We start from the raw sequence: 13,521 nt of genomic DNA, 5'->3' as shown, positions 1-13,521 counted from the left end.
TGGGATGCAATTTTAAAGGCAAAGGTATACCTGATTTTCTGTCTGGGAATTTGTTGCTTGTGTACAGGAATACTACCGATTTTTGAGTGTTTACTTTTTATCCAGCTGCACTACTGAATTTGTTGATAAAGCCTACAAGTCTCCTGGTGGAGTTTTTGGAGTCTTCTATATAGAATATTATGTCATCTGCAAATAATGATAATTTAACTTCTTCCTATCCTATTGTTACTCCTTTTATTTCTCTCTCTTTTCTAAGTGCTCTGGATAATGTTTCCATAACTATATTGAATAAGAGTGGTGATAATAGACATATTTTTCTTGGTCTTATTTTAGAGTAAAAGCTTTCAGTTTTTGACCAGTTAGTATGACATTAGCCATTGGCTTGTCATTGATGGCTTTAAGTAGACTGAGGTAAAAACCATATATTCCAATTATCTGTAAGGTTTTTACCATGGATGACTTGGACTTTGTCAAATGCTTTCTTTTGGGTATCTACTGAGATAATCAGGTGATTATTGTCTTTGGTGCTGTTAATGTGCAGTGTTACAGATATTAATTGTGTCTGTTGAACCATCCCTACATCTCTGGGATGAACTGTAATTGATCATGGTGTATAATCCTCCTGAAGATTTGCTGCATTGTGTTTGCTAGTATCTTATTGAGGATTTTGGTGACTATGTTCATTAGTGAGACTGGCCTGTATCTTTCATTTATGGTTGAATTTTTCTCTGGTTTTAAAATCAGGGTAATTCTTGCTTCCAGGAGAGATTTTGGAAGTATTGGGTCCTTTTCAATTTCCTTAAAGTGTTCCAGTATTAGTGGCTTTAGTTTTCTTTAAATGTCTTATAGAATTCAACAATGACTCTGTGAGTGCCTGGGTTTTGCTTTGTTGATAAATTTTTAATAATGCTTCCAATTTAATTGGCTGATTTTCCTTAAAAAATAATAAATTTGTACTTTTTTCATCCATTGATATATTTGCTGTCAGATCATTACTTCTAAACTTTAAAGAGTGAAGGAAAAGCTTTCCTTTCACCCATAGAGAGTTTTTAACAAAAAAAGGAATACCATTTTCACAGAAATGTAGAACATCCACTTTTAACAGAAACAGGAACATAGAGTCCAAAGAGATAACAGTCTAGAAAACAAACAAAAAAAAAAAAACATTCAAGAGCATTGTTTCCTTGTCTAGAGAAAGATGCTCTGTCCTTCCCATTTCAGAGAGGAAAGGCGCTGTGCTCTTATTCTCTGAAACTAGATGGCCATTCATTAACTATTATTCATTACTTCCTGAAATCTATACTGTTCACATTCTGTACACAAGTCCTCATTTTCTCATCATTAAAATGCTTTCAACTATGATTACTTTAAAAAGAGTTACATGTCTGTAACACAGGCTTTCAAAAATTTCCTCCTATGATACACTTGAACATTAATAAACTTTGGCTACATTTTTGATGGTTAAAAAAAACAAAATACATGCCAGTTCACAGAATGACAGTAAATTTGTTTGCAGCTTAAGAAAATGGTTATGAAGGTGACGACCACAGGTAATGATTAGTTACCAAATAAAAATATCAATTACAGCAATCAAATCACTGTAATATTTCTCATCTTTAGAATTGTATTCAAAATGTCACTTCATTTTCTGACAAGAGAGTAATGTACTATTGTATACTTTTGCTTAATTGTTTGCTTTTATTGTGATTAGTGCCAACTACTTGAAAACAAATGATCAAGAGGGAGATTTCAAATTCTGTTTTAACGTCAAGTTACCTAATTCCTTATTGTGAAAGTTGAATAAAATTTGTATCTAATTATGAGACAAAAAATACAGTGGTAGAAAATACTAATGAATGATATTGTCCTTGCATACCTTTATATTTTACTCTATATATGTATATATATATATATATATATATATATATCCATATAAAAAGGGTTTAAATTTTCAGAAAGAGCATATAATATATGATTAAATATTTCCATCAAATATTTAATTAAATAATGTCATAGTTGTCTCAAGAAAAGAGAAATGTTTTGCATAACATACTAACTAGGTAATTGAATATTGAATTAAATTATGCATTAACATATTCCTAGAAGCATACGAAGTACCAAAGCTAGGTCATGAAGATGTAAAACTACTGCATAACCCAATTTCTATTAATGAAATTGAAAATGTAATTAAATCTTTACCTACAAAGAAGAGCTCAGGCCCAGACGGATTCACTGCAGAATTCTACAAGAAATACAGAGAAGACCTAATGCCAACACTCCTCAAACTCTTCAATGAAATTGAAAGGGAAGCAATCCTTCCTAAATCATTCCTAGAAGCAAACATTACTCCACTAGCAAAACCAGAGAAGGACCCAACTGAAAAAGAGGACTACAGACCAATCTCCCTAATGAACGCACATGTAAAAATCCTCAATAAAATATTGCCAAATAGGATGCAGCAAATCATCAAGAAGATCATACACCCCGATCAAGTGGGATTCATCCCAGGCATGCAGGGATGGTTCAACATACTTAAATCAATAAATGTAATCCATCATATAAATAAAGCCAAAAGTGAGAATCACATGATCATTTCTATATATGCAGAAAAAGCCTTTGATAAGGTCCAATATTCATTCATGATAAGAACCTTACAGAAAATTGAAAGAGATGGTCTTTACCTCAATATAATTAAGGCCATCTATGACAAACCAACAGCCAATATCGTACTAAATGGCCAAAAATTGAAGGCATTTACTTAAAAATCAGGCACAAGAAAAGAATGTCCCTTATCACCGCTTCTATTTAATATAGTACTGGAAATACTGGCTGGAGCAATTAGACAGGAGAGAGAAATAAAAGGTGTAAAGAGAGGAAAAGAAGAAGTCAAATTATCATTATTTGTAGATGACATGATACTCTATATAGAAGATCCCCAAAATTCCATTGAAAGACTCCTAGATATAATAAATAAATTCAGTAATGTAGCTGGATACAGAATCAATACTCAAAAATCAATAACATTCCTATACACTAACAACAAAGTCACAGAGAGAGAAATAAGAGAGGCCACATCCTTCACACTAGCTACCAAAAAAAAAAAAAAAGAAATATTTAGGAATTACTGTCACTAAAGAAGTGAAAGGCCTATACAGGTAAAATTATAACACACTGAAAAATGAAATTGAAGATGATCTCAGAAAATGGAAAGACATCCCTTGCTCATGGATAGGAAGAATAAATATTGTGAAGATGGCCATTCTCCCAAAACTTTTATACAGATTCAATGCAATCCTGATAAAAATACCATCAACATACCTCATACATCTCGAGAAATTACTCCTAAAATTCATCTGGAGTGAGAAGAGACCTAGAATAGCAGGGACAGTTCAAAGCAGCAAAGATAAGGCAGGAAGTATCACAATCCCTGACTTATACTGCAAGGCAACTGTAGTAAAATCAACATGGTATTGCAACCAAAACAGAGCTGAAGATCAGTGGAATAGATTAGAAGATACAACCACAATTACAAACACACTCAACCACCTTATCTTTGATAAAGGGGCCAAACATGTCCACTGGAAGAATGACAGTCTCTTTAATAGATGGTGTTGGAAAAACTGGCTCTCCATATACCAAAAACTAAAACTAGACCCATGCCTATCACCATGTACTAAAATAAAATCTAAATATTAAAACAGAAACACTAAGTCTATTGGAAGACAAATTGGGTAAAAACCTTGAAGACATAGGAGTAGGTAAAAAATTCATGAACAGGACTCAAAGTGCATAGGAAATACTTCCCAGAGTAATAACTGGGATTGCCTCTTAATAAAAAGTTTCTGCACGTCAAAAGAAATCTCCAGCATAGTGAAAAGAAAACCCACAAACTGGGAAAAAAATCTTAGTGAACTGCCCCTCAGACAAAGGACTTCTGTCTAAATATAAAGAATTAAAATAAATCAGACCCCCAATAGTCAAAGACCCAATCCAAAAATGGGCATCTGAGATGAATAAACAGTTTTCAGATGAAGAAATATAAATGGCAAATAAATACATGAAAAAATGTTTGCCATCACTGGTCATTAGAGAAATGCAAATTAAAACCACACTGAGATTTCATCTCACTCCTGAAAGAATGGCCAGGATCAAGAAAACCACCAACAACAAATGCTGGAGAGGCTGTGGGGGAAAAAGGAACTCTCCTGCACTGTTGGTGGGAAAGTAGACTAGTGCAACCATTGTGGAGGTCAGTCTGGAGATTTCTCAGAAAGCTGGGACTGGAAACACCATTTGAGCCAGCTATTCCACTTCTAGGCATATTCCCAGAAGAACTGAAAGCATCATACCACAGTGATATATGTGCATCCATGTTTATAGCAGCACAATTTGTAATAGCCAGATCTTGGAAACAACCTAAGTGTCCATCGACTGAGGAATGGATAAAAAAGTTGTGCTATTTTTATACAATGGAGTACTACTCAGCTATAAAGAATGATCACATTGAGATATTTATAAATAAATGGATGCAGCTTGAGACCATACTCATGAGTGAAATAAATCAAACTCACATGTATAAATACCAAATAGTTTCCTTAGTGTAAGAAATGATAAGAATACATAAAATATGTGCTAATCATGATTCTGAATCATATTGGGTAGAATCCATATAATGTTATCACTCATTAATTACAATTGTTTTAACCTGGGTTGTTCGATTTTAGTATCGGTGATAGTATGAATAGCTATTCTGAAGAAAACAACACATCATAAAACTAGTGCTGTTTTAATATCATCTTGTTTTATTGTTGTACATCTATTTCCACTGGTTTTAACATGTGGTATCTTACTATATTTTACTATATGCGATAGTATAAACAAAATTTTTATAGGCAAAGAGATAATATAGAAACTGTTGTTCGTTTTCTGTTAACTGGTTCTAAATACCCTGTAACTTCTTCATTCTCTTGAATAGCTTCAGACTGTCTTGATATGGTTGATGCTATAGTATATGAAGTTATACTCAAATAATACAAGAAAGGAGGCACTATGGTGACTGCTATTATGTTAGATTATCTGGGGGTGAAACACAATGATCCTTAAATTGTTCGGTTCTGACCTGTGTTGTTCTAATACAATGTCCTCATTTATCTCAATCTGCACCCTTTTTTAAATTAATCTATTTTTTCTTACTTTTTTTTCAATTAAGGGAAAACTAAATTTAAAAATAGTGGGATATATTATAGTAACTTTTTTGTTTTCCTATTAACCTGATATGAACCCCAGTATTGCTCTCCCCATCTTGTTCTGTCAGATTTTGCTATATTCTACTTTTTTTGATAGTATCAAGTTTGAGGGTTTAGGCAACCACTTTGAAGGCAATAAGATTCTCTATGATGCCCATTATGATTTGGCTATTATCTCCTTTTAAAATCCTGTAAGGTCTCCAGTGTATGTTTTATTGGTCTTGTTCTGTACTGTTTTGATAAATTCTATTATACCTGATGATATAGGCAACTGTTTTTAAAAATAGCATGAGGCACAATGGTACCCATTTTTGATTATCTGACATTCTATTTTTGCATCGTGTACTATGCCCATCCTTCTGTTCTAACTGACTCTGTTTTGTTTAGTCATGTTAGGTGTTATTTTTTTTTTTCAAAAAAAAGTAATAAGAACTGTGGGAGTAAAAAAACCCAAAAAGTGTAATTGTTATTAAAAAGAGATGAAAGGAAGGTGATCTAAGGGATATAACTGCATGTATGTTTGAGTGTGTAGGATGGAAATCCATATTACTGAGCTTTTGTTGGATCACTGAACGGCACTGTCTGCAATCTTATTGTATGAATGTACACTTTGTATGCTTTAATTTTGTAATTTGGACAACTGCTTCTAAGATGACAATGTGTAACCTATTAAATAGTGATATCTTACTGTATTTTCTTTTCTTGAAATTATGTATTATTTGTACCCTTTTTACTGCTATGGTTTTTTATTTCCTTTTTTTTCTCTCTTTAAATAATAAATAAATAAATAAATAATGCATTAAGTAACTAGGTAATTAAATAATGAATTACAGTACATACCCTGAATATTTTCATGGAAGAAAACCCCAGAAAATATTCTTTTAAAAGAAACAAACGAAAAAGACCACATTTTACAGAAAAATGGCAAGTCATGTTTTCCACAGGTTTTTGTTTTTATTTTTGTTTTTATCTTTATGAGGGATCGAACTCATGACGGCCTGCTTGAAAGGCAGAGAAGGTTATTTTCTTAATTAATCCTTTAAAATAGTTCAACTACTTGCAGGTATCTCACAGATTCTAAGAATGAAAATCAGTGTTTTTGAATTTTAAGCAAATAATTGTTCATGAAGTCTTTGGACCTATGCAAGAGTATCTGCTAAATGACACATATTCTCTTATAAGCATGACAAAGTTTAGAAACTTAAAAGTATTTCTTGTAGCTTCTAGTGTCTTTTCTCCACAGAACAAGTAAAATAAACCTCTATGAATATATTAGCTCGGAACTGTGATTGGAACCAGGTTCCTTGCTTCCTCATATAGAAAGTCCAAATCCTTTCATGCCTTGTGTATGTGACACTACTATATATTTGTTCTGATATCTCATGTATTATTATTCACCATTCTCTCTTTATTATGATCAGGACTGTCCAAATATTCTCTAAGTTCAGGGTTCAGAAGCTCTACTTCTTCTCCTGATATGTACTTATGTTTTTGCTCAAATGGAACCTTGTTAGTTCAAGGACTCACTAATACTATTTTAAATGAGACTTCTGTTCTGCTTTTGACCTTCCCTATTCTGGTCTCTTTTCTTGCTTTCTTCTTCCTCATTCTTAAATATAGAATGGGTCTCATTTCAGTATAGATTGTCACCTTCCTAATAGCAATGGCTTTTATCTGCTTAATTTGTAGACCTGGTTCCAGTACATAAACAGTATTTAAAGAAATTTCTCAATAAATATATTCCTCAGAAATAAGATAACAAAACAATTAATGTATCAAAACATAGACATTTCACACAAGATAGAAAATTTCCTTATTAAATAAAATTTTGAAATGCTTTCATAACATTATATATTTATGAATAGATAAATTGTTTAGTAACAGTTGATTTTGGTGTATATTTTTTATTATGACTAGAATTTAATTGAAATACAGGCTTTAGTAGAATTCATGCTAAGCTAAGCCTTATTGTATGTTTTTGTATATGTATATTGTATATTATTGTATGTTTTTCATTAGCATGTGAAATTGTATCAATTTTCTTAAAATTAATTTTTTCACACACTTAATAATCAGGCAATTATGATAGTTAGTGGGAGGTTAGGTACAAAAATATCAAAGCTATGTCTTATTTAATATTCTAGACTTGACTCACAACTCTATTCTTGATCCAAAACAAAATTTAGAAAATGAAAACCTCAAGAAACTGCCTGATATAATTCTCTGAATAGAGAAAACTATTTTGCCTCCAACGCCACTATCTTCTCAATTCTGTGTGTTTATCTATTGTTCTAAATTTCCTAGTCTTCTTTGCATATTGATCTTCTATGTGATGTGGCTCAGTGTTTAGACTACAAAGGATGTTGATATTCTGTTGGTGGATTATGTTCTTAAAAGGAAAGAGAGTGCTTTTTACTTCTCTCTTTAACCACTTGCTTCTCTAGTACTTACCTGTGATTTTTTTTAATAAATAGACTAGCAGATAAAAGATCTTAGCCAGTGGTAACAAAAATTCACATAGAAAATATGAAAGCTTGTAGACATTTATATTACAGAAAACTAAAAATCTTTTTTTGAGCGAGGATATTATAGTTTCATGGAACTTCTTATAACTTATCCAAACTAATACATTCCTGGACTAAACATCATTATTTCATTACTGAACATTCAAGTTCTGGCTCTGTCATCATCAAGGTCAATGTAGTCTGTAACATGACTTGCACTGCATTTCATTGTTCATTAGTGATTTATAGGATAAATCATAGGGTGTGGCCACACTAGTATGGACTGTATTTTCTACAACTTAGAGTTAACGATTAACACCCATACTCTTACAGTGACATAAATCTCTGTAGTCTATATTTAGTCCTTCTTGGCAAATTGAGATGCATGAAATGATATATACTGAGGAGAACCATAAAATAACATGTGCATCGACTTTACAGTCACAATTGCCCCTCTTTCCCAGAGCATTCATTAATAATTGTGTAATTATTAATTGGGTGAGATATTTCATCTCTTGTGTACAAATTATTCTTTCATATTTCAATTCAAACTACTACATCTATTTTTACAGCATTTACATGAAATAAATCCATGAATTATACTTACTATTAAATGTGGCAAAATAAGAGATCATGAGGGCTATGGTGACTATGATCAACTTTATCAGTATTATTGATTACCTCTTGTACTGTCCTAAAGTTCAGGCAATTGAAATTGGAAAGATACAGAAGGTGTGTGTGTGTGTGTGTGTGTGTGTGTGTGTGTGTGTGTGTTAGAGAGAGAAAGAGAGAGAGAGAGAGAGATCTTTGGAATTTATATATTTTGAAGATCGCAAATATGTTTTTTGAGCCCAAAAATGTCATATTTCTACTCAATACTATTGTTTTTATGAGCATATCTAGGTCAGTCTGAATTGTTTTGATACTATAGGTATCAGTGAATGTATTTGAAAAGAACTGCTTTTCTGGAAATTTCCATTGGTTCCAGGAACCTAACGTGTAAAATTTAGAGGAGTTATTCTATACACTGTAGCAAAGTGTCATACATAAGCAGAAGGTCTAACTATTCTAGGTGATGGATTATGTAAAACATGGCCATTGAAGGTTTTACATCAAAGTTAGCACCAAGTTGTCCCTTAGTACATTGTAGGAGATTCTGTGATTTGTTGTAGTAAGCAAAAAAGAAAATACTCTAAACACTTCATTGAAACAGTGTCTCAAGTCTCAGAAGTGTGGCTAAATTCCAAATTAAATAATGACATTTTGCTCTGCATATCAACCCTTTCTTCACAGATGAGAAAATTAGTAACTTCAATCAACTCCCACAGAATTTTAATAAAGTAATTTTATGTTCAAAGAGCAGAATTTAAAAACAGATTCAAAATCCAAAATCATTCCAAAAGGTGAAGAATAAATACTGTATGTATGCAAACGAATAGACAAGTAAATGATTTTCAGGATCTTAATTAACTTTATGTTCTAAATCTGGCATTTGAGAACCATGAATTGAAAGAGACATAATATAAGAAATCTCCAAAATAATGTTTTATGTCATGGAAAGATGTTAAGGACTTTTATTCAACCTTTTTTCCTTTGACTAAAGGAAAAGATGTGTCCTGAGTAATGTGTTCATGATGGGAAATTTAAGAAGGATGAAACCATTTTACCAGGAATGATTTAGGAAATTGAGGTACTCAAGAAGCTGCAATTGACACCAACCCGGAATGACCACATTTCCTCACACATGTCTTCAGTTACATTCTGCACTGCTGGTGAAAACAGGCTTGCAGCTGATCACAAGATTTTCTCTCCCATGTACTCAATTTGCTTTTTGTTTCTAGACCTGATCAATTATAGCAGATTCTAGGAAAAGACAACTAATGCCTCGTTTAAAGGAAATGCTTCAATTGGTAGTTAAAGTGAAGAACCCTGTACCACATTTAGGAAGTGATTCAAACTATTTAGCAAATCATATTCATGTTCTCTTTAAATAGCAATGCTCTTTAAGTTTTGAGTTAGAGTACAAGTATGCGAAAAAGTCAATAAACCAAAATTCTCTAATTTTATGATATTTCCAACACATAAGAGATAATTGAATTCATCTGAATTTTGTATTAGAACATACCCTACTCATTACTCCACTTTTATCCTTTTTACATAGAAATGCATTAATCACTATAAACTTTAAAATAAAAATATTTTATCAAATAATTGATTCAGGAATAAAGTAACAACTCCCACTAAAAAAAGCTAGTGATTTCAGTTCCTGGTGATTTTTTAAACTCTGATGACCTTAAAAACCTTAAAATATACAAGTTATATAAATAAAAATAATGAAATTATTTACTAATTTTAAAGCTTTAAAGTTATTTTCAAAAGTCAGACTCCTCTCAGAAAATATAAGATTACAATATAGAAGACTGGCCTTTTACATTTTTCCTTTACACTCCTGACGTGGGCATCTTGGATTGAGGAGTACTGCTCTAAAGAATGTTTTGTATCTAAAATATTTAGACACAAGCCAAATTTCTGATCCAGTGAACTAATTAATGATTATAAAATGGTGAGGGGTTTGTGTTTGTGTTTGCACAAGATGGTGTGAACAAGGTCTCTCCCACACCTTCTTAGTGACAGTTGCTAATAAACTCTTTGAAGTTAAGTCTCCATGAAAGGGCAATGCAAAATCCTTTTAACAACTGGAAATGAATCAGACAAGCTTCTCAGCTACTCCCTAACCAAATTCCCGTAAATCTCATATTATTTGGCACATTTTGCCTAACTCCTGTTGCGATTTAATTCTGCTCCAGTCTTATTCAAATTACTACTGCTGAAAGATTTTGTTTAGCAAATAACTTTTTAAGCTATCTTACCACTTTTTGTCAAAATTGAATGTTGGAGTCTGAAAAAATATATCATTTTAATCTAAAAATCCCTCCAGTAATTCAATTACTTTGGAATTTTGTTGTATGTGTGAAAAGAATATTTAGCTCCAAGAATAGAGAGACTTCTAAGGTAAGGCAATTTCATTAGTTGTTTTTTTTTTTTTTTTTTTTATTTAAAGTTCAAAACAAGTTCAGAAGATTAGATTAAAAAAGAATTTGGACATTATCCCTTATTTTATTATTGATGGGTAAAATTAAGTCACTCAATCTCTCTGCCAAAGTCTTCTTCCTAAGTAACGTAGCTACAACTGTAGACAAACTATTTCACTTGTGTGGCTTATTTCTTTAACAATAAAATGCGAACACAAGATTTAGTTGAGACTTTCTTCCCACCATGTTTTTAGAAGTTTCTAACCTATGCCACACCAAGAGTGTTGTATTCCTACATCTGGAGGTCATTGTTTGAACAATGACATTAGCCAATGTCAAATCTTCTGTCTTATTCCTTCATTTATTGACTTAATTAAATGCTTGTAAATCATTTTTATACACAGCGGACATTGAGGATATGGCAAAAACTACTGCAGAAAAAATAAAATCCCTGTCTTCCTAGAGATTGACTCCTTAAGAGAGAGCCTGAAAATAATCACCACAAGTACCACTTGAAACCAAAAGAGAATAGAACTGGAGAGCGGGGACCGGAAATTCTGGAGGTCTCTGTGGACATCATATATACCATGCAACCTCCACAGTGTGCCACTGAAAAGCAAAAAGTTAAGTACAGAACAGAAAGAGACAAAGGAGAAATGCTGCAGCTACCTGGAAAAAGACACTCAGTTCAGCGCTTAGGAGATGGAGGGAGGCAGAGAGGAAAGGCGAATTTTGCAAGAGCTGAAGGCAGAAAACATCAGCACAGATCACAGTGTGGCTAAGAAATCTGTGTCATGTGGAAGGTGACCAGATGGCCTGTGCAATGGAAAAAGATGGTGTGACTTACAGTTTAATGGGAATACTTTGGCTAAGATATTGAGATCAGAAAGTGATCATGGCTATAAAGAAGAGAAGAATTAAGGAAAATGGAATAAGGGCCCAAATAGGTGTGTGTGTGTGTGTGTGTGTGTGTGTGTGTGTGTGTGTGTGTAAATCTCTAAGACTTCCATCTGCAATTTAATATAACCACAGAAAACTATCCCCAAGTACAAACATTGATTTTCATAGTGAATATATGGATGTCACTCACACAGAACCAACAATTTACCCATGCCACCAAAGCCACCACTGGTCCCCGTTTCTGTCCCATCCACTCTTGTCCAAATGTTACTGACTTGTGAAGCATGTATTAGTTTTGCAATTTTTTTCAAACTTTACACAAAAGTAATCATATTAGAACAGTTTTGTGTCCTAGATTTTTGCTTAGACCATGTTCACAAAGCTTATCAGCCTTAGTGTGTGACGCCCACTTGCTGTCAGTTCACTGGCCTCTACACTGAAGAAAAAAGCATATGAATAGTATGCTTCCAGTGCCAGGTTTCCCTTGGAATTTCATGTGATTATAAAGAATTAATGCTCTAAAAACCTACTATGCTGTATTAGAATTAAACTATATTCTAAAATTGCTTATTCTGTTAACCAGCTTTCCCTTTGTCAGGAAAAAGTAGCTGCCATCCACAATTTAAAGAAGGTGAGGTTATTTGTCTCCTGGTCTCAGATGATTTAACTCATGGTCAAGTTAGGTCTTAAGTAGGACTATCAGGACAGAAGGGCTTGGTGAAGCAAAACTAAAGTTTGTGGTGACTAAAAAGCACAGTAAAGGAACAGTGTCAGAGAGAAGGGACTCCAGGGTAATGCCTCCATGACACACCTGGATGAACCCGGATGTGTGATCTGCTATGTCCAGGTAGTCTTATGTCAAGCAAGCTAACAATTAAGCTTAAGCATGCCACCTACGGAAAAGTAATTATTGTACTCAAAAGCACATGGTAACAATGACAAGAGGTGATGTGTAGATAAATACACTGAACTAGGAATTCAAGAAAATGAGAAGCCTGAAACAGCTTATGGCAAATGTTAACACACTGAGTAATCATTTCATATGGAAGAGGATTTACAAGTAATGCGAGTAGTGCAGTATTACAAAATGCTTCTGCTTTATTACTGTTACCAAAAGAGGAGACTCTTCTTACATAAGATTCTGAAGAGTAGCTTTAATGCTCAGAGCCGAGGAAAAGTGTTCATTTATTAAACTGGCAGACATTCATTATTGACTTGACAGAGGACACAGTAGTCAAGATTTCTTGCTTACTCTGCAATCTAGATATTCTCGATGACTGCAAATTCAGAATAACAGCTGGTTTGTTTTTAGTTCATTGTTCTCTGTGGCCACTTCCAGAAATGGTAGTCTAGCCAAAATAAAGCAGGAAAACCCCTCTCTGGGAACATGAAAACTGATGAAAAGGATTCTAGTAAATCAGCACTTGGTTGTCCCATTTTTACACTTAATTACGTCAAAAGTTAGTACACAGGAAATTCCTCAAAATACCTGACCGATACTTTCTAAACTATTAAGGTCATCAAAATCAATTGAAATCCGAAATTTTCAGAACCACAAAAAGCCTACGGAGATACAATACCATAATACAGTACAATTTTGTGTAATAAAATATAACTTCTGATATTTTTCTGGAACAGAAGCAATTACTTTGGTAAAATCTAGAAAAATTAATGTGAAACAACTGTAGACTATAATTAGTGCTATTAAGTTATTATTGTCCACTTTGACAAATGTATTGTGTAAGATATGAATAAGAGGGGAAATTGTATATAAGATACATTGGAACTTCCTGTACATTTTTCTATAAATTTCAATTGATCTTATATTTAAAGTTCATT

The sequence above is a fragment of the Cavia porcellus genome, unplaced genomic scaffold, assembly GCF_034190915.1.
Source record: "Cavia porcellus strain 051 isolate PalLab524CR breed Dunkin Hartley unplaced genomic scaffold, mCavPor4.1 scaffold_7, whole genome shotgun sequence".
Classification (NCBI taxonomy): domain Eukaryota; kingdom Metazoa; phylum Chordata; class Mammalia; order Rodentia; family Caviidae; genus Cavia; species Cavia porcellus.
Note: the sequence above shows the minus strand (reverse complement) of the source record.